The sequence below is a fragment of the Epinephelus lanceolatus genome, chromosome 8, assembly GCF_041903045.1.
Source record: "Epinephelus lanceolatus isolate andai-2023 chromosome 8, ASM4190304v1, whole genome shotgun sequence".
Classification (NCBI taxonomy): Eukaryota; Metazoa; Chordata; class Actinopteri; order Perciformes; family Serranidae; genus Epinephelus; species Epinephelus lanceolatus.
The window spans coordinates 27,302,367-27,324,803 of record NC_135741.1 but is presented as its reverse complement, the minus strand read 5'-3'; the positions used below and the strand labels follow the sequence as shown (position 1 = coordinate 27,324,803).

General features: G+C 40.8%; 1 protein-coding gene across 2 annotated transcripts in view; it reads right to left on the bottom strand.

Moving 5' to 3' along the window:
• Positions 1-22,437, bottom strand: part of casz1 (castor zinc finger 1) — a 190,944-nt gene that overhangs the window by 86,124 nt on the left and 82,383 nt on the right. For both annotated transcript variants that reach the window (XM_078170113.1, XM_078170114.1), the window contains exon 4: positions 12,112-12,159. The gene's annotated coding sequence lies outside the window, so the exon portion shown is untranslated. The remainder of the gene's footprint in view (positions 1-12,111; positions 12,160-22,437) is intronic.

Sequence of the window (22,437 nt, the reverse complement as noted above, 5' to 3'; positions counted from 1 at the left end):
GAGGCATATTAGTTTATTCCAAAGCGCAAACTTTGCAAAATACATTTCTTGGTTGTTTCTCTTTACTTTTTGTTTCCTTGCTGACATAACATCCTTACTTCTAGGCTGTGTTCATCAAATATTCAGTTGCAACTCAATTGCAATAAGGAAAAGAAAACAAATTATAAATAAAATGGAGGCATAAATCTTTCAGGATCCTAATTCTAACTTTCCCTTGGAGTGTTTCTGTCTTTATTTTGTCACATTAAGCAGTTTTGCTTTCCGTTCCCACTGCTAGGCGTGGCTGATTTTACACTGGTGGAAAGAGCCCTTTATTCTTCTGCTCTCTTGTTTTGGAACACTGTGCATTTTGTGGTGTCACTTCTTTTATGCACAATTATCACTTGTGTAACTTCTGGTTTTGTTTTTATGAGAGACAGAACAATAAAACCTATGTGATGTTCTTTTTTTGGTTGCAGTGGGACTGTTGTATAAGCCTGCACTTCACTTCATCAAGTACAGCTGCAGTGTGACTACAGCCGACTGCCACAGTCCTGACTGCTTTATCTTATCCTGTAGTTTCTCTGGTCATTTTAGCACCAGAATGCAACATGGCACAGCACTTTGGTTGCATTCCTAAACTGCTTTGTGGCTCTGCATTACATTTGACATTGTACTGATGGTCATTGTGTGGCCTTTCACAGACGTCAGGTCAAATATATTTAGTATCACGTCTCAGCTTCACAAAGAATAAACAACTCAGAAAATCTACTTGAGAGGAACATATGGTACATTGAAATACAACAGACCTTATTATTGTGTGGATGGACTTAAGGGTGTGTACTTCTAAACCAATTATTGGATATATAGCTACTAAGTTTGACAGCATGGGACAGGGCAGATTTATTTGAAGAGGTGAGGGAAGACGCTGACAGCATAAAATCCACAATAGGTGCAGAGGGACAAACCATAAGACCTGCAAACTCCAGACAAACTGAGCTTATTTACCTTCACTTACACTCTCATAGTGTCTCATATAATCACTTTAAATTAAGAATAATAGCATTTTTTTTGTCCTTGCTATAGATTCCAGGACAAGGGACTACTTTTCTAAAAAATGAAAGCAGATAAATTCAAACCAGAATCATATGTATTTACTAGATCTCATTTGTTTATCATGTGCATAACAGAATTTATGAAAGCAAAATATAATACAAAATGGTTTTTTTTACTCACTGTTCTCTATTCAAAACTACTAGGTTGCGGGGACTTTATCAAGCTGCAGTGTCCTTTCCTACATTTAAGGTAATAGCTATAAGGAAGAATCCAAATTGAAACGCAACAGGCGAGAAAGCTATATTAGTCTGCAGTGTGTGTGTATTAACAAATATACACACCGCACAAGCTGACTTCTATTGATCAGTCCTACTACAGAAAAAAGTTGACATTATATGCACTATGAAATTCAGCATTTTTTTAACCTTCAGCAATGCTTGTCATTCGCTTGTAAAATAAATATATAAATATACACCAGGAGGAAGAGAAGAGAAAAAAAAATCACTAAAGCTCTTTTGCTGTAATTGGCTGAATAGCAAGGGCAGCAGAAAATTTACAGGCAGACAACAGTGTGAAGGGGACTCGGTCACAGTGCAAAACTAAGCCCTCAGCACCAGCAAGGGAGTAAGCAAGCCAGAGCAGCAAGCAAGCGTCTAGGTGCCTGTCTGGCATATCTTAACTAGCATGAGGCACTTGTGTCTCCCTAGCTTTGGCGGTAAGCTGCAGATCACAGTCCATTTTCTGGACAAGTTAAGTAAATAACCCAAGCAAGCATGCATAAGACAGTGACAGGGAAAGAGAAATCCCCCAAAGTCACAGTGGTGACACTCTACTAAATCCAATCAAACTGAGGAGGGAGCGGGAGAGAGACAGACAGAGGGAGAGAGGGAGAGAGAGAGAGGGGGAAGGAGGGAGGAAGATATCCTCTTTGCTGCCGGTGTGTGTCCAACAGCATTGATGCAATAACACCTCATTCAGTGTTTAGACCTTCTCAAAGGACAGGCAGGGATAACACTTTAAACCCTGTGGCTTTATCTCCTGCAGATTTTCCATAAAATGCCAAGCCAGGGAGCCGGGGCCATGTGACTACCATGTAGGTCAGGGCAGATGGGGGGTAGAAAGTGTGGGAGGTGAAGGGAGAGAGACAGAGTGGGGGAGGATGGGCATTTTATAATGGAACTGTTGAAAATAGCAAGCGGTAACCAGATTAGATCAATTAAGATTCGGTCTGTATCTGTTGCTGAATAGAGCAAGACTGAGAATTCAAAGGTAAAGACAGCTACAGAAATACAAAACAGAAGACAAAAAGTGCTGTGTCCACAACTTTTACTTTAATTTAACATTTTTGTGACTAAGAAAAGTTAAGGTATGTTGATGTCTAGTCAACTCTATTTGCAATGTAGTATCTGGAAACTGTATATTTCTTTTTCCTCATTTTCTTCCAATCCTTGCATCATGTTAGTGATCATTTAAGAAGTGTAACAGGATTCTACCATGGTGAACGCATTTATCAGCTAATGTCAAGACATGCGATATCCAAGCGTCAATTAAGTAAATAAAACCTCCAAAAACTAGGCGGCACGCTCTCTGCATCAAAGACGTAACTGAGACCCTCAGTAAGAAATCTCTACCGTCACTTCTGGTATGGCTACATGCCTTTTGGATCTCCCAACTACAAGCTAACACCATGTTTGACAACATAGTAGCTCAGATGTAAGCCGAACTGTTAAATTCTTCCAGCAGGCACACACAACACAGCAGCTGAGCAGTTTGAAGCTGTTTTATGGTCAGCCATGTCTCAGAGTTTGAAAAGTCTTAGCGTATATAATAAAGAGCAACTTTATCCTCCTTATGATAGTCAATAATTAGACAGGTTTGTGTGAGCAATGACCCGAGATACATATCTAAAGTCTTACAATTTATTATATCTATGGGTAAAGTCTATCTGTGCAACCAGCCAGTGATAATGGACATTAACAGTGATCAGTAAACATAACCAGATCGGTTATGTAACCTCAACGAACCGCTCAACCCACCTTTCATGACCTTTGTAAAACACCTGATTTACAATATGATATGCATTATTTTTGTGAACGCCGTGTGTGGCTGTGGACGTTTGATAACCACTGCCACGGGAAAAACAACAAAAGCTCCCATGCATATCAAACCTACCACCAAGCAGGTAAATCCTGACCTTATAGCTACACTCCACAAATTCAGCGTACTCCACATCTAGCCCCCAGATCTTGGTTTCTATGAAAGCATTTTCTGGTGAACTGGTTGATCATTATCCATGACATTTTCAGAGTACAGAGATATGTCAATATTCTGAAGCTCAATGGGCTTGTATAATTGAACTAAGGGCCCTTAGTTTCCATATGCTGAGGGCACAGGTTCCCAGTGGAATACCAGTGACGCTTGATGGAATACAAAAGATGGACAGGATTAGGCTTTGTGCTGTTGACTGACCTTGACCTATTTGCTGACCCACATCCTCACTCAATCACACGATTCTGTTTTGATCAATAAAACTCAGGTGAATGTGCCAAATAATTTACCCAAATAGTGACTGTTCCCTCTCTGAATATCTAAATTCTTTTTTAGTGTTAGTCCTGACCACCACTGGTTAGCTTTGTTTAACCTGGCCTCAATCAAACTCAAAGGCACCATCCCAGTGAAAATAGTATTGATCAAAACTAGCATCTATCCATGCATAAGAGCTTGTTTCAATTGATTTTTCCTCTTTGAGCTGAAAAATATAATAGAGTTGATATGAATTACAGGGTGTTTTGCTTCAATTCATCAACACAACCCAGATAATGCTCGCCGTTGCCAGGGAAACATGATAACAGTTTTTGTCTGTTTTCCAACAATCAATTACTTTAATGCATTTATGCTACTGTTTACAGAGAAACACATGACCGTCTGTAGAAGTCAACAAATACCGTAATTAGATGGTTTATGGCAGAAACACACAGAACATACTGGCGGGCTCTAAGTGGGCGTAGATGATCAAAAACATTTCATTCCATTGGAAATAAACCATATCTTAGTTTGCCACTGCAGAACAAACAAAGCTAGCACATTATGCTACCTACTGCATCATATTTATTTGTGTCCAAATGCAGGTCATCCCCATAATTTTACATTTTGCTCAGTGACATAGTATTAAATGTGTTGGTCTGTTCTGTTATAATAGAATGAGTAAATATAATACTATAATGAGCTGTATAAAATTTATATATAAATTGCTCAGCGAAAGTTGCAGCCCACTCACATCCTTCCGAACTATCCCAGTTGTCACGTTATGCTCAAAGATTTGCAGTCTCTAATTCCCAAGCTCAAGGCTGATCAGTGTTATTCTAGTGACACTTCCCCTAAAGCCTCCTGACATTAAGCCTTTATAAGACAGTTATGGGTATTACATTGGTCTTGCAACATAAACTACTTTTTATGCCTTTACCATCATGTTTAAATAAAACAGCTACAGCAACAGATTAAACTCAATAGGCCAACAGGCTACCTCCTGCCTTGTTAACAGGCTATTATTGTACTGTTATCCTTGGAGTGTCTTCTGTAGGTTTTAGGCTTGGGGCCTTAATATTATTGATGTAGCTGAGGTGCAGTGTTATATAATACATACGAGTAATGCCTGTTTAAATTTATTTCACTGCCCCTGCCCAATTCTCCATTCATATCATTCTGGGCCAGCGAGGCACATAATAATAATAAACCAATGAGAGTGGACTTCCGCTAAATAATTCTCAAGCAAAGACTCTTAAGAAAACAGGGAAACTCAACTTACACTTCCCCCCACACCAAAACAGGCAATTGTAAAGCGGGTAAAGAGATTAAAGTACGTGGCATGGTAATCGAGGGCTTACCTTGCCACTAAAGCTCGTCTATCCTCGCCCCTCAACTTAAAACTATCTACAGTTCAGAAATGACATTACCTTTAAGTTTGATTCCAATTTAAGGAAATAATCTCCTTTTACTGCACTGCCACTTCATCCTCACAAACCTACTGAGTAATTTACCATAGTGAGCTGCAACTTGAATGTGCATTCACTGATGGGTGTGGTGACTCCAGTTTTGATATTTTGTGGTGACAAATTACACCATATGCAGTACTGTTAGGTCAGGAACAGGTCAAAGTTTTCACTTATCCAGTCAAATATCTCAACATCATCTAGATGGATTTTCATAGAACCGGTACACACACAAGGCTCCAGGCTAACTTTTCAACTGGTAGCAGTGGAGCTACCAACTTTCTCAGTTGGTCGCACCAGCACTTGATTTGGTCACACCCATTCTTTTTGTTGCAGATAAAAAAAATTAATTGAAAAATGTGTTGCTTTGGTTCTGATGCCACAGCCTGTCTCTGTCTGCACTGCATACTGATGAACTTAGCCTTCAAGGAATTCTGCCAGGAGGGCCTTTCTGGCAGAAATCATCTCATTTTAACCCAAACCACAATCATTTTCCTAAACCAAACCAAGAAACTGAAGGCAAATTTCTCCAAACATATCTCCACTGCAGTCACCACTCTGTAGTCTCGTTCAATGTCCGGCTCACAGCACTATCTCATTGGTTACACATCTCAAGTAATAGCCTATATCAAAACTGAAAGCTGCTGTGCCACAGACAGCAAAGACAAACGCAGACCGAAGCTGCTGTAGTGAGCGAGCGGAGCAGTGTGTCGAACATGCAGCAGATATTATTCAAGTTGTAACAAAAATTATAATCCTCGACACTGACGTTGCAAAATCACCCAATGATTCACCTGGTAATGTTCTTTTGTAAGTAATGGTAGTTACTGGATGTAATGTAACTTAAGTTGTATGAGTAGAAGAACTGCAAGGAGGAAAAGGGAGTGAGACAGTGCCTGAATGCAGCAAGAGATATGACCAGATTATCATAACATGCAGCACAGTGATGCTACAGACATTTCATAGACAATTGTGCATTCAACCCGGGTACTTCAGTAACCCTTGGACCTTCTCTTTGGGGCCATCATCAGGTCAAAATTTAAATTTGTCCAACATTTTAGCCCATGACCAAATACTTGCAAAACTATTAACAGCACCAATCACCTTCAGTTGTACTTTGTGTTCAATACTAACTAAAAGTAAGCATTCTACACAATAAACTAGATGTTTCCCATTTTTAGGAATAGTAAAGTAACATTTATCCCAATGTTGGCAGTAGCTGAAGAGCTTATTACTGTCGAAATAGAAACTGCCTGGCAGTGGTGCTTGCAGGCTGGCTAGACACCTCAGTGAACACAATTGTCAGTCTTCACAGGTGAGAGCATGGTGAGGGATCACGTTATTGTCACTACACTAATGACTTCTAGTGGTTGGTTGAGGCAACTGGGATGTTGAAGGTGCAACCTTCATGTGCATTGCATCCTCCATGTAAAGCTCTTTGCTGTCTGGTGCGAACAAGGAATGGAGGAACATCATTGGCAAAAAGCAGAAATGTAATCTTGTCATCTCCAAACACAACACTCCACTAATCTTCACTAAGAAAATAGTGCTGATATGTGAAGAAAAAGAATACAGACACTGATCTTACGTAGGTTGTACAATGGTCAGATGGCATGTAGGATGACATGGCCCCATATTTCCACATGCCACCCTGAGGGGTGCATTCATAGACCTCCTGCAAGGCCATGCAACACACCTGGTCGTGCAAGAGCTGGTCTACTTTTCTGTGATAAAGAATCTGCTATGCTCCCCTTGAATCTGGGTTTGACTCTCAGCTGGAGCCTCCATTCCAGCACAATCATATTTGTTTTCTCAGAAGGGCTAAATTGTGTGATACTTAATTATTAAAACACACCCTTCAGTTCCATTGTTTCAAAAAGGGAACAACCACAATATCTCAAAGAAAATCTTGTCAACCCCCGTTTGCTTTGTCAATGCTGAGAACTTTGCCTTCCTTAGTGACCACTGCCAAACAAATAGGCAAGGCGTCCCCCAAGGTTTTCGGCTCTGCATCCTCCACAGAAATAATTTTCAAGATCAGGTCCCTTGAAGTCATTTTTCCAAGACCCACCCAGACTTCTTCAATGTCCCTGGCTTTTGCTTCCACAGCCACAGATGCTACTGTCCTCACACAAGAATCACAGGGATCTCCAAAACACACAGTCACATAGATGTCACTCTCTCGATCTTAAAGGAGAACACTAGCGCTCAGCCAGGAACTCGTGACCCTCCCAGTACAGCCTGGCACCGCTCACTCCCCTCTCACTTCTTAGAGATACTGGACCAGTATCCAGGAATTTGGCTTCAGAGCTTGTGCTGTGCATAAAGGTGAGCCTAGCTGTAAGTAGGTAGTTCTGCTAGCTTTGGCTACCTGGCAATAACCCAAGGCTGTAGGCAAGCACAGGTGATTATGCACAGTGGATGCCTATAGCATACCACCATCTGACCAAAATGTGTAAATCATCCGATATCCATATCCCTTTATTATGATGAATTCTAATGTGTTTATTTTGATGTATTATACAATTTTTTACGTTATATTGTGATGCAATTTGTGGCATTTTTTTAATGAATTATCATAATGTTTAAAAAGGCCATGAGAAATAAAAAAAACTCATTGAGTAATTACGCAATTAGTTTAAGTGAAGCTGAGGGATTTTGAAAGATTGTAATAATATGCAAGAATGGCTCCGATAAACAGAAACGTTTTCTCCAAGAATTTAAGCTGGTAGATATTCAGTTGCTCATTATTGGTCCATTATAATGGAATAATTTGTCATATCAAAATATCAAGAAAAACATGATAATGTATGTGCTTGAGTAACAGTGTTTTACAGGTCTATCATTTCCTTGCAGACAAGACAATCCCAGAGACTGTTTCCCAACACAGCCCACATTAAAAGCAGCTCCTCTGACTTCTTTAGTGGATTAGAAAAAAAGAAACATACTTTACTTATTGACAAAGTTTCTTAATGCTCAACACTCTCACCCTATCCAGGTCTTTGGACTGAAAATAATATGATGCTCCATCTTTCAAAGATGTACTTTTCCTAAAGCATTGTTGATTGCCCTGTGTCCATTACTTGGAAGGATTATGATAATATTCCACATTGTGCTCGGCGTGATGCACAGGAAATTCAATACTCAAAAGGTTAATGCAATCAATTAGGATGACAAAGGAGTAAAGTAAAACCCTCCTGCTCGTGGAAAAAAGAGACAGGAGAAGAGAGGGGGAGAAAAGGTATTGAAAGCTTGAATGGATCCGCAGAGAGAAAAGAGGCACTTGAAACGACAGAAAAATGGCATTTATTCAACGTGTCTCGTCCAAGGCCAACTAAATGAAACACACACAAAGCGTATACACAAAGAAAGAAAAAAATAGCTCTTAGATGGTGAATTGCATGACTCAGCACTCAACCAGTTGTAATTGAACAATAAAGGAGCAATATTTTTGTTTGAAGGTAATCAGATACCTAAGCAAAGGAAAAAGTGTCCGGTACTAGAGGCTCAAACATCGATTCATAATGCTCATAATGTTCTATGGACTTTTCCGCCGTTCTGAGTCAAGTTTTGTCTCAGCACTCCATTCCCATGTGCATTGTTGCATGGGCTGAATATTAACAGCACGACAATTGTGTATGGGAGAGATATCTTTTGTTATTTAGATAGATGTTACAATGCTATACAACACAAAGGAGTCTCATCATTGCAGATAAATGGATAAACTTGGATGGCGGTATTGAGCTCTACAACCATTGTAATAATCCATATTACCTTTTCAGGCTCAGTCTGTCAAAATGGTGATGTATTAATCACATTTCAGCAATCCTCCGTGGCTAATGATAATGTTATGAGAGTCTGGGTGGCAATATTTCGCTAACGTCTGCAACGCCTATTTTCTGCCGATAAGTTGTGCAAGGAGAAAAGCCTAAAACCTTGTAATCCACTTAGGTAAGGCAGTAGACTTACCTACTTCTGCAAACACACAACCTCATAAATCTACTGCACCTTAACATTCTTAAAGACTGCCGAGCTTAAAAAAATACAGCAGATCCTTCAACCCACTTTGTTTGTACCAAATGAAGACATGTCTCACAAGCCATTGCACAAGTCAAAGAACCGTGCATGCACAGGCCCTAACAGATGCTCTATATGTATTCATATGTCTCATTCACACTTGCATGAGCAAATAACCTCAAAATATATAATCTTAAGAGTCTCCAACTTAATATAATTAATAACACATCTTCAGCAAATAGGATATTTGGCATTGTTTTCTTAAGTTGAGTGATAGAAACTATGAAAAAAAGCAGTACATTGAGGATTAGACTTTGATTTCCTGCCAAACACTTTGAACTGCAGCCTTTTTAATTCTACAATTCCCAACTTCCATTCATTTCTTCAATGAACAAATAAAGAGGTATGAGGACAGCACGCACAAAAGCCAGGGTTAGGCGGTAACCAGGGCTTTATGTTTTGACCATAAGAATTCCACTTTTTTCAGGGGCGCAACTGCTGTAATTTGACCTACATCACATTTTTCTGTTTGGGCATTTTTCGGGTCCAGCAGCCACGTCACAGAAACAATGGACTAAAATGGGCTTTGAAGTCAGCGCTGAATGAGAACGGCGGGGCTGACACATGAAATGCCCTCACAGCTGGGCTGCCCCCAGTCAAAAGAAAAACAAATACTTTGAATGAGAGGGGGACACGCCGCTCCTGTCTGAGCTTCCTAAGGCCCTGAGCCACCACCGGGAGGTGGGCTTTCACGATATGCCCGTAATGATGGATGGATTGGGAGGAAAGTCTATTCACATGGAGATGTTACATCATAAATATTTACACAGGGCTGCCGTTTCCATGTAGCCTTTGCTTGTTTTGACACACTGGAAAAATTTAAAGGACAAAAAGTGTAGGAGAGAAAAAGTGCGGAAAATGAGAAGGTGGCTCTCTCGTTTTTGTTATTATACTATACAGAGTGATACAATAACACTAAATTGAGTTTCATGAGTTGTTGCTCTTTTTTCTCAGTGAGACAAATTATCTTTCCTACGGCGAACTGTGGGCTTTATTTACCTTTATCCATGACTGAATGAACTCCTGTTTATTGGAGAATCATTGCCCTCCTACACACAAACCCCGAAAAGCAAGCAAAACACTAAACAAAGTGAGTCTGAATTTCAATTATAAATTATCATCAAATCCATGTCCTTGTTTTCCATGAAGAACTACATGCAGAAAAAAACCTTAACAGAGCCCTAAAAGGGCGTACAGAGAGAGAGAGGTAAAAGGGAGACACCATTGTTGTTGGTAAGCAGCCCTACAAATTTCTGCTCAGTGAGCTCAATTAAAAGCCTTGAAGTCCCCTGAGATTGTCCCTGGAACCAATGAAAACAAATTTGGCAGTTTAATTTTCTTCCCACTGTCTAAGAGAGGGACTCCGCTCTGGGAGTGCTCTCTAGCCTAAGTCTGTGGGAGCCAAAAGGAGAGGGGGGATGTCATGCCAGCCCAGTGTTCGAGCCAGTTGGCCTTTATGATTAGTTGCATTAACATATATCAAAAGCCAATTAAACTAACTGTACTGAGTTATGTTGTTGTTATGTGGTTAAACAAGAGGAAAGTTAAGTTAGTGAATGTAGTCTGCGCTTCAGTTGAATGACACTTAACTTTGCTTCCAAAGCAACCTGTTAAAAGATGTCTTGGTGTGTGTGTGTGTGTGTGTGTGTCCACCCATGCATGCGGCTGTGGAGGAAACTTATAAAGGGAAATGTGGCTGCGCTGAATCTGCTCTCATCCTCCTGTTGCTGTTAGTCATTGTATCAATGTGGAAATCAGTGGATAGTGTCATCAACGTGTTGTAGGGAGGTACACTGGGCATGTATCTGGAGCTCTGATTGATGCAAGGAGTGTGTCTGTGTCTGGTGTGTGAGTGACACCACCAGAAACAAAGGAGTGTGGTGTAGCCCTCCGCCTCAATTCATGGCCATGCCACCCCCCGGTGATAGTGAGGGTCTCTGGCTTGACATGAGACAGCCCACGGTGTCACTTCTGAATGTTTAGATCCCTCTTGACTAGGAGGCCAGGGGCAAGGGCTGTTGTATGCATCCTCATGACAGACTCCCACATCAGCATTGTGCTCATACCAGCTAACATCATTAGCACAGAAGGTTTCATCTCAGGGAGAGAAAAAAAAGCAACCCAGTTTCTTCAAGTCACAAGTCATTAGCGTCCTCTCGAGAGTCAAATTGTACAGAGGCAGATTTTTTATCAGCAACAAAAGGTTTTATACTCTTGTTAATTTGGTGGATGTCATCTGTACTTAGATGTCTGTGTCTAATGTCTGTTACAGTAATAAATGCCATATAGTGGAAAAATTATATTATTTTGTCAAGATGACAATGTGGGACGCTGCCGCAACAACATTTAGACATAAAGCAGGCATAAAAGAATATCAAGTTATAATTAACGGAGCTGTGTAACAAGATAGATAACAGAATACGGCGTACATAGTGGCACATTTATGGTGTTAAATACATGTTTTATTACTGCCAGTGAAAAGCTTATATTATTTTAGATTCTAGTGCATTATTTTCCTATTCTGTGTTCATTAATGTATTTTTGTATTTTAAGTACTGCTCAACAACTGTTAATGTCAGGAAACTGATACGATGGCAGCTCGTATATGTCAAAAGCACCTTATTGCTCTTGTAGTTTTGAGTCGTCTCAGGCTGGCAGGGTTTCTAATACACAGTGTTAGGGGTGCATTTTACACTGTATAGATCCCTCTTAGCAAGAGAAAGAGACAGAGGGAGAAAGAGAGACAGAGGGAGAGACGGGGAGAGAGAGAGAGAGAGAGAAGCCCTCTTTGGAAAACAGATACATCAGTGTGCCTGTATAGTGTACGACATTGCTGTGAGTTAATCAGTTGGAAAATAAAACGGTGGGATTCTAATAAGTCATTTGTCAATTTTTACAACCCCCAGACACATTGATCCATGGGGATTAATGAAGATGCCTGATATTGTTGTAGATATGAACAGGGGAGATGGTGGGGACAGTAATCAGTCATGTTGGGGATTTGTCCTACCTCGTTTTCTCTTCCTGGGGAGTCACTCCGTACGGGGGCTCACTTCATCTGAGAGGGAGAGCAAAGGAGGAACATTAAAAACCCAGACGCTGATTATTCCGGTGTATATGCATGCACACACGTGTTCTCGAGAAATCCATACATTTACCCAACTCATCTAATCTACAGTGGTTGACATAATGTAGCCAGCCTCGAGATGATGCAAAAGGAAAATGTGTACTTTTGTTCGCTCCTGTCCTTTTGATATACAGTATAAAGGTCCACAGATACCCAGGCCCCACATCACAGCTGGGGGAAAGGGGTTAGCGACCAAGGGAGGGGGGCAACAGGGAAGCTTTAGTTTGTAAAGCCCATTGAAGCATGGGGAGCTGTCGCAGAGTACAGTTGACTCTGTCTGTGCATATTTCAGCAGTTTGCCAGTAATAATTTACTAACAGGGAGTAATCCTAAGATCAGACTTAGGTGAAAATATCTGTTTCCTACTCCTTAGCTAAGAGTGACTCCGCACAGTCTTGCAGATTAAAAAATAAATAAATCACTTCCCCATGAAACCTCAGTGGCAAAAATGACTTAATAAAGATAAAAAGATTCCTGGATCAAACCCTGCTTTGGTAACTGAAGGGTGAAAGTAGGTAATGGGAGAAAATACACTGTGCTGGCTCCTTATTCATACTGTGCTATATTCATCTACAAGGCTGAAATATAAAGTTGACGATTACAACTATACGTCTTTCTCTTCTATGCTTCTATGCAGAAAAGCACAGTGTCTTATATGACATCCATTAACCCAGGCACAGTGTTACATCAGGACAGAAACTGACTTTGGCAGAACCAGTTGAGTCACTCTTAAATCCTCTCAAAAGTTTCCTAACCTTGAGAGCCCATGCATCCCCCGAAAAAGTAATAATAATTCTAACCTGATCTTCCTACTTATTTTATATCTCCCCTCAGCAACCTAACTTCTTCTCGGCAACAGTGCAGTTATTAATTCATGAGGCACTAATTAGTTCTTTGTTTAATTTTGTGTTAAACAGACTGACCGGAATGATAACGACTCGCGCTGTAGCGCTTCGGTCCCATGCCACTCCTGTTTGCTACAACAAGGGAGCATCGTGCGACTAGCATGATGAACCCAATTCCCTTCTAAGTTGCACTTCATTAAGTCAAAATGTGACAAGGAGCTTAGAGGAAGAACTGGCAGATCTGATCATACATAACAATGCAGGCCCAGTAAGTTTGAGGGGGGTGGGGAGGTGGAGGGGGGTTGCTTGTGCGGGAGGTGGTGTGTGGGGGGGTTGGGGGGGGGGAGTGGATTCCAGCATGCATGTTGATAATTTTCTATTTTTAACCCTTGGGGGCCGTCTTTCATTTTCCTTTAATTGTTTTTGTTCAGAGCTGCAGTGTCCTCTTTTTAAATTGCAGCTCCTATCAACTCCCCTGATCAACCCCCTGTGCAACATTGCAGGCAGACAAGTAAACAACAGGGTTGCCCTTTTCCATGATGTAGTGCAGATGCTCCAGTAAAATCGGTGACACTTTTAGCACTGCACATACACATACAGTATATGTATGCACCCGCTCAAAAGGAATAGTTGCATGACGTGTCAGAGGTGCAGCAGTGACGATCAAAATGAACTCGAAAAGTACCGTTTTTGGCCTTGCAAGTAGAAAAACCTGCTGAGTGAAAGCAAAGGTAACAGGCAAATGCTCATTCATAATGTAAGAATGCATCAAGGTGGTTCCATCTGCCCATATCTTACATACCTTCTTCAAGATGTTTGTGCTGGATATGTGCTTGAAAAATGTACTCATAAGACTCACAAAGATTTTTTTGTTATCTGCAGAGCTGATGCCAAGTTTACTATCTGGAGGCTTCTAATTATAATTGTCCCCAAAAAGTTCAGTGCTGTCTAGATAACCCCTTCCTTACATACTCAGGTATGACACGACAGCATATACTTTAACTTGACACAATGCCTGAACCTCAAGAGAAGCTGTGCACATAGGTAAACACCTCAATAAAATACAATCATTGACTTTGTACATGTGGCAGAAAGCACTTTCATTTGCAAACTGGGGGGATTTATTTTTTTTTTCACTGCAAATCATCAGCTGACAAGCTCCGCTAAGATGTTTAGCCTCTCCAAGTATCTTCCCACTGGCTGAAGATATGATAAAATCAAAAAGCAGACAAGTAATTACACTGTATAATAGGCAAGATTGGCATTTTCAAAATCATTTTCATGTGGATGGAAATGACATTGCATAGACTATTCTGTATTCACTGGTGCAGATAAATAAACAAGGCATGGAGAAGAAGGGGGGCATACAGAACGCACAGTACAATGGCAAGCAGGTCAGTAATTAGAAACTCTGTTTGCACAGTAATAATTTTAATATATTCATCAGGAAACAGAGCATGCCTAGCATGATAAAATCCCATCAAGGAACATATCCCGACTGCCTTAACCTTTTAAACAGGCTGGCAGCACATTGTTGAGAACCTGAAAGAACTAAATAAATAAATACATACACAGAAGTTATAATAAGATGCAGCTACACCCATCACTATATTTTGAAATTTCAACGTTATCAGCTATCATTATGGCATGACTTTCCTTATGCTTAAATTCTTAAATATGAACCTGCAGCTAAATGTGCTTCTGTAGCTTTTGACCTCCTTTATCCAAATGTGACCAGGCTAAAGCCCTCTAACACTGAAACACGTTCAGCTCTGATTGCATGAGTGTAAAGAGCAACACATGTGTGTAACCTTGTTTGTTATTGAAGGTGGCAGTGATGATGCTATGGAAATTATTGCAAATTGCTTAAAGGACTCCTGACATGCAAAAACCTTGACCTCACGATGCTACCTCCCAAAGACGGAGGAATGCGTAATTGTTGGAGAAATTCAAGGTGGAGCACGAAGGTAATCACCATGAACAACATTTTACAGAAGTGAAAATAGCTTAAAGCCATTCATGTGTGAAATATACGGCTGCATGCATGCATGCATATTTTAATGTGATAAACACGCTTAATGCAGACCAAACCCGCATCCAGTAAAGTTCTCTTAAACTTAAAGTTGGTAAACAAGTTAAGCTGGTACATCACACCGTAGTGTCTCACTTATTACAAATTTAAATAACAGGAACACACAAATAAGCGCTCAGCTGAACAGAACAGTTTAAAATAATAATCCTCTTTGCTGTAATGACTGCCAATCTATTGTCTAAGTTTCCTGGTTTCATTTCCCACACATAAACTCAGAAACTTACAAGTTTACGTGACCTCATTCTTCATGAAACAACCTCTAATTACATGAAGTGGAAGCCGCAACAAGAATACACTTCTCACTGAATAGGTCTGTACTTGGTGTTTCCTGGTCCGTGTTTCGTTCTGAGTTTTTCCAACGCACTGCAGAGTGAGAAACTGACCATTTACTCATGCATATTTGACAGCACCTAGTAGGCCCCTTTTTGTGCTGTCACTTCTGGCTCCTATTCTCCCTTTCCCCTAGGAGAGGACAGAGTCGGGGGCTTCAGGGCAGCTACCTCCACAGTCCCGCTGTCCCCTCCTCGCCTAATTTTTGTTGTCCAGCCCTTTGAAACCTCAATCTCATGCAGAACCAAAGAATGGTGATCCATGTGCAACAAGTGCCGGTGCCATGGAAACCCCCGTTTTCCCCCCAAAATATTCCTTTTTATCCCTTTTGAAGACCTGTCACCGGGCAGAGCAGGCATCACACGACCCCAGGCCAAGCCATGACAAAGCCTATTTTCTGCCTGCTTCTTGATTGATTAAAAAAGACTTTTTAGTAAAACCATGTTAAAGGACACAAAAAGTGACACGCAGAAGAAAGGGCCCTCGGGGATGGCCCAATCAGACGGGTTCCCCGGTAATATCGCACAGAAAAAAAGGAACAATATCATAATCGCCACAAAGAAAGGGTCAGGATAAGCATGACACTTGACAACAATGGTGATTACGATAATGATAGTAAAAGTTTGGGATTTGGTTATCAGACAACTGGACACTAGATATTTTATTAGCCATTTAAAATCATGTGAACTTAAACATACCGACTTCCTGTTTGGTCAACAATGCTCTGCCCAGCCGATTCAAATGACAGCATATTATCTTGGCATATTCACAGTATAGTATACGTCTGTATTATAATAAACGCCTTTTGCATTAGGTTCCTGCCACACTTGAGAGAAAAATTATACATGTAGTGTTGTTGTAGTGTTGTTGTGTGTGGCTCGTGTGTGATATGGGATCAATATTCTATGCATCGGACATTTTACTCCTCCAGTTGACCTAAGTGACAGACCATTTAAAACAGAGGGAGACTGGCTCAGCTACTCTGCACAACACCAAAGGGAGACCACATTATTAATTTATCTCAAAAGCACAGGTCGATATGAGAAGCCTATTGCTTACATGTTTTCTTTTTGTTGGCAGTTTTTGTGTCATATACCGTGGCTTTAAATATCTGCCTTCTTTATGTGATTTGATAGTCGGACCGGGGATGTCAAACAGGATAGAAATGAGTTGTGTTGTGTGAAAACTGTTGTTTTATCGTGTCATAAAAACAGGGATACTTTCAGCAGCCTTAAAGAAAGAAAGCTGCTCCTGTCTCTTTGTTTCTGTGTAGAGATGTGGAGGAGATATTTACCAAGACGATAGGGAGGGGTGGGGGGATGTAGAGAGGAGGAGAGGCATTAGAAGCGTCCACACATAAGCAATTAGTATTCCAGATCCTGATGGTTCGAAACACAAAAAGGCCTCACCAAATCCCCACGGCGGAGGTGTCAGACGGAAAATGACGAAAATCTGCTCCTTGACAGGGAGTCATTTATATTTTAGCTTCGTTCCATTATCTTAACGAATCCATCATCAGCCAATGCAATATTAACAGCAGAAAATCAACTCATTAGATCCAGGGGGATTTAATCAAGATTGCAATCATGTATGCGGTTCCTGGAGAGTTGGCTTCTTCTTTTTTTTTTTCTTTTTGGTCCTTTCCACGTAATTGCCGCATCTCAGATCTTAATAAATTATTCTCGATCTGAGATTGATGCCTTTTTTTCCTTGCCTCTCACGCCATGCACTCACTGTCTCCAACTATAATATTTACCATAAACATTATTATGTCATGGGCACACAGTTTAAAATGGCCTTTAGCTAACTCGCAGAAGTAATTGGCTTCTCCATTTCTCTCTCGTTTCCTTGCTAATTGCCCAGTGATATTGCTAACAGTTCCCCCAGAAAGAAAGAAAAGGCCTCTTTTGCACAAGCTGGGATATGTTGCTAGGATTTTTCAACCTTTATATGGGGATGTAGAAAGAATTTCCTGTGTTTGATACTGCTTAACAAGACATGCAAGCAGATGAAAGAACATTCCACTTTTGATATGTAAAACTTTATGTGAAACCCCAGCATCAGAGAGAAAATAGAAAGAGCTCAAATTTCAGGTGGAGATATTTTAGTCTTGTTTCTCAGAAAAACGCTTAGCAGAAAAGGAGCTGCACCAGATAGATAACTGCCAGAAATACATAATTTTCCCAATCTAAGTATGTCTGGTTGTTTTATCAGGCGAGAGAACAAAGGCTGTGCTCTACCCTGTAACCATCTACATTTACTTGTGTCTGCATTACCCCGCAGACTGAATATTTATTATCAACACTTCATTTGCTTTTACTAAATATCACTTAAATGTATCTGTAATACGAAAAAGACTTTGGACATCATAACCACTTGTTGTTTCAAAGAGAAACATGCTATATTGCATTAAATAACTTAAAGGTGACATAATATACCTTCACATAATGTTGCTGCTGATATAGTATCTTAGTGTTACTGACACTGAAAGTGCACATAACATTTGTAAACAAACTCAAATGTGAAGAAGGACACCACAAATCTGACATCTATATCACATGACAGGTCTGAGGGGAAAAACCGGTCATTATCTTAAACACAGCTGCTCAGCATGCCTATCCAAATCACACATTTTATATATAAGACGGCAAAACCCAATGTATATTATATATTTTTATAGTCTTTTGGGATATGACTTCATAGCCCCTTTTCCACTGGACAAAAAACCCACTAACATCTGGCATTTGTATTTAACAGGAAAGGTTACAATCGGCACTCACCCCACAGACAAATGACTCCACAGTAGTTACGGGTGTTTATCAGCTCCAGAACCAATCGGCTCTGATCGGCAGTGATGGAAATGCGACACCCAGGTGGACATGCTAATTTTAGCCCCTTTGCAGGTGTGATGCAATGACGGGCCGCAACAACATACTGTGTCTCCAACCAAGCAGCGCATGAACATTGTTTAAATTAAGTCAGCACTGAGTTTGAGAGAGACTGAATCAGTAAGAGACATCAAAAAGAAGTAACGGCCCCAACACTTTCACTGGCCTCCATGCTGCTTGTTACTGCTCACTAACCTGTTTTCCGCTATGTTCCTGACGCCGAACATGCCACACCAGGAAAAAAAATAACAACAGAAAGGCATACTCGTCTACTGGCAATGGGAAAGCAGTCTATCCCCTATTCTAAACAGGTTTTCCAACGTTTAAAAAACCTGCATACATGTGCTAACTTTGGTGGAAAATGTGTATATGGCTCTACAACTGTATAAACAAATGCGAAAAATGATACTGTTGAAATATATAAGGGATAAACAAGCACTGGCTGCCTGCCATTTGCTGTATCTCTCACAGACTGCAATAGGTTGTGAGCAGCAAACTGTCCTCACATCAGGTAAAAACTTAAATTGATACAGAACGACCAAATAATTCATTCTTCCAGACAACCACCCAGCTAACTTAAAAAAAAAAATCACAAATCTACAATTGTCCTTAGTTTTCGCACATGAAATGCTTAAGAAATCAATGTTTGCGAACATGAACAACATGTCTTCAAAGCAGAAAACCAACACTCTTATCATATCATCTCAGCAAACAGCTCGGAGCGTTTTTTTTATCAGTGAAAAAGAGACTTTGTGCAAACCAAGTGTCCTTAAATTATCAGTTTCATTTCTTGTTTGGAGATTCGGCATGGGAAAATGCACCCTTAACTGTGAAAAAGCCAGTGGGACTGTCTTCACATTACGCAGTGGTGTAATCATGTGTTGTATCTGGCTGTGGGAGACAATGGTGGCTGTTTTTTTTTTAAATACAGGCCAAACGTAGTAGAGGATAGATAATAAACATACTTCATAGCTGATCTTTTTAAGCATTAACACGCACTAGCACTCACTGTGCTTAATCTTAAACAATGTGATACAATGTGCTGCTGCCTTTATCGATGAGGCAGAGGAAGTATGGGGAAACTAAAGAAGCAATCAGCAACTATGTTGTCTGTAACATGAACACAAAAAGGAATTTATTCATTGTCAAAATATTAAAAGTGTCAAGTTATTTTGTGAGCAGCTCTTTTAATTGAACATAGTACGCTCACCATTCTCCGCACCTATCTCTCATTTGTGTGGCAACAGGGCTTCTTCCCCTCGCAGACAGGATTAACTCCTAACATGTTCAACATGATCCAAAAGTGTAAAAACTGTCAAAGAGACCTTTAATCTGCCTATGGAACAAAGCCTTTTGTACAAGGACTAACCTGACCTTGTCACTGTGAGTTTAACTTGCTGTCTGTTAGGCAATATAAAGCCCTAGCCAGCCCTTCTCCTCCACTCCCTCCCTCTAAGTCTTCTTCCCTCCCTCACCGCCGCGGTCTCCCTCTTTCTCCCTATGCACAGAATTGGGAGTGTGTAGCTACAGCACCAAATGCTGTGTTAATCCCTGTTTCTCTGAGATGGCCAATAGTAAATCCGAGCCCTCTGTAAACCAATCTCAGAGTTTTTTATCTTGATTTATTAGATTACGAGTCCCGGGTCCCTGAGCCCATGCTACACATACTAATCCTAATCGGAATAGACAAGTATTAGCCCAGTTCAAGGGGAGCTAAACAGCAGTGGTGGCCAACTTTCAGTAAGAGGGAAACTACAAGCTTATAGGCTTGATGGGGCTTTTTTTATCCGTTTTCCTTTTTTCTCCACTTACATTAGTAGAATGAGTGTGTAATTAAATACATAAATCCTGACACACAAACCCTCAAAAGGCCTAAAACCACTGAACCCCGTCCAGTTTGGCTTTCTTTTCCCTGCACAATGAAGTTACTGAGCCAAGCCCAATCATTTGTATTTTTCTCAGATTTTAACAGTGAGCAAGGCAAACACGAAAGTCCCATTGAAAACAACTGCAAGAATTAATTTTACATCTCAGTGAATTCAAGGCAGTGTTGTCAAATTATAAGCAACAGGGCTACGTAACTAATTTCCCTTGGTCCGGAGACTGTTAAAAAAAAGAGTAATAAATCACTTTTCATCTGTGATAATAAATCGCATATAATTAGAAAGGTGTCTCCACTCTGTTTGCCTTCTGCGGGCAAACAGAGGCCACCAAATCGTCAGAACTGGTCACATTATTGTTAGTAACCTTAAACCAAAATGAAAGGATAGCCTCCAGCATATTGTAAATTGCTGGTCTCACACCGCTTTCAACCAATCCAGCCATTGCGGATGGCAACTGGGTTAGGCTGGATGGAGTCCATGTGACACATGAGGCCAGGGCTGGGGAACATTAAGAAGTGTCTGCTTGTACACTAATGCTGGTGGCAGCTGTTAGTCTGCCAAAAACTGCAGCAGCAGCAGCAAGGATATCCTGAAATACTATTGAAAACCGCTAAACCTCCTTCTCGCTGATGTAAAGCTATACAGCTGCTCGGCGCCAGCACAATCACTGATCAATCTGGGAAAGTTAAAAATGGGGCCAGGTTTATGGACTAAATCTGCTGCTTTTCAGCTTGGAAGGTCACACTGGTGATCTCAAGAGGGATGTTAAGGTCTAACAACACAGAGTTGCTGTATTTGAGAAAGTTTGTACAGCAGCGTGTGCTTGTGTATTTGTATCTGTGTACTGTAAATGTCTGGTCATGTATTTCTGCCCCTGCATGAGAACATGTAGGTTTTTCGTGGCATCACCAGAGCGCAGAGGTTGCCCCTGCCCACTGCCCTCGGGGGTGACAGGGGGAGCTAAGGGAGATGTGACAGCCATGTCTGCTCCCTGTATGTGTTTGTTTGCCCCTGAAAATGAGACACCGGTTTCACTCCAGCCCCCTGGGCATGTTTAGCTCTGCCTTCACCGCACCACCTTCATCTGATACAAAGTGGAAGTCCACACGATAATAATATGTATCTCCGCTGGTGGGGTGAAAGTGGATACATCTACACTTCAGAACATGAAAAAAAAAACGTCAATTGATTAATCCCTCAGTTTCAAACATACGCTGAAGATTGAAGAATGATTTTCCTGCATTTGTTACTTGGTACTACAAAACATAAAACAATAAATGGTGTCAGAACAACAGCATATTTTATAGTAATGTCACCATAAACGCCTAATACAGCGTGTAAGATATTATGTGGTGGAAAAAAAAACTGTGGTCCAGTGCTTTTGTATGCCAAATAAAAGTGAGGAATGGATTTCCTTTGCTCTTGTGTTTTGTCCTTAGACCTAAGTGTCACCAAGTGTACTTTGCAAGGAATATTCATTTCCTTAGGAAGGCCTCGTCAGCCTTGTGACCCAATCCATATCCATTCTGTCCTGTCTGCCCTCCCTAGTCCCTGCCTCTTTTCTGTAAGTGGCAGATATTTCACCTGCCTATCAGTTTCCCTTTAAACGTGCTGGTATATGCAGGAAAGGCGCCCATATAGGGTCACTGACTGTCCTCTGCGAGGCCCTCTTTGAAGCTACTATCTTGCTGGCTCTACCTCCCCCCCTTCTTCTATCACTCAAATTACAGTGTGTAGAGGTCGCTCTTAGAAATGGGTTCAACAGAGCTGATTAACTTTGATCTAGTTTTACATATTATTGGGATGGAAAAAGCACAAGTCTTGGGTGGCTCATGACTTAAAAAGCGAACCATAAATTTAGGCCTCCCTAATTTATATTTACAACAGGGAAATAGTAGCCTTCTTTAATTTTTCTTCAGTGCCTGGAACAGAGCCTGGAGGATGTTCAGCAACATAGCTCGGCTAAAGAGCAAACTGTATTTGCAGGAGTACGTTTGTGCATGCAGCCCACAGCCAAATGCAGTTTACTACCAAATAATGGGAATCAGATCATTTCCATGCAGAAATGTGCAGCGGGAAGGAAAGCAGCTGCTTCGATGTGAGGAAGGTAGGAGGAGGTTAAAAGGAGTCAATGGAGGCTAAAGAGACAGCAGGTCTACTGATGACAGAAA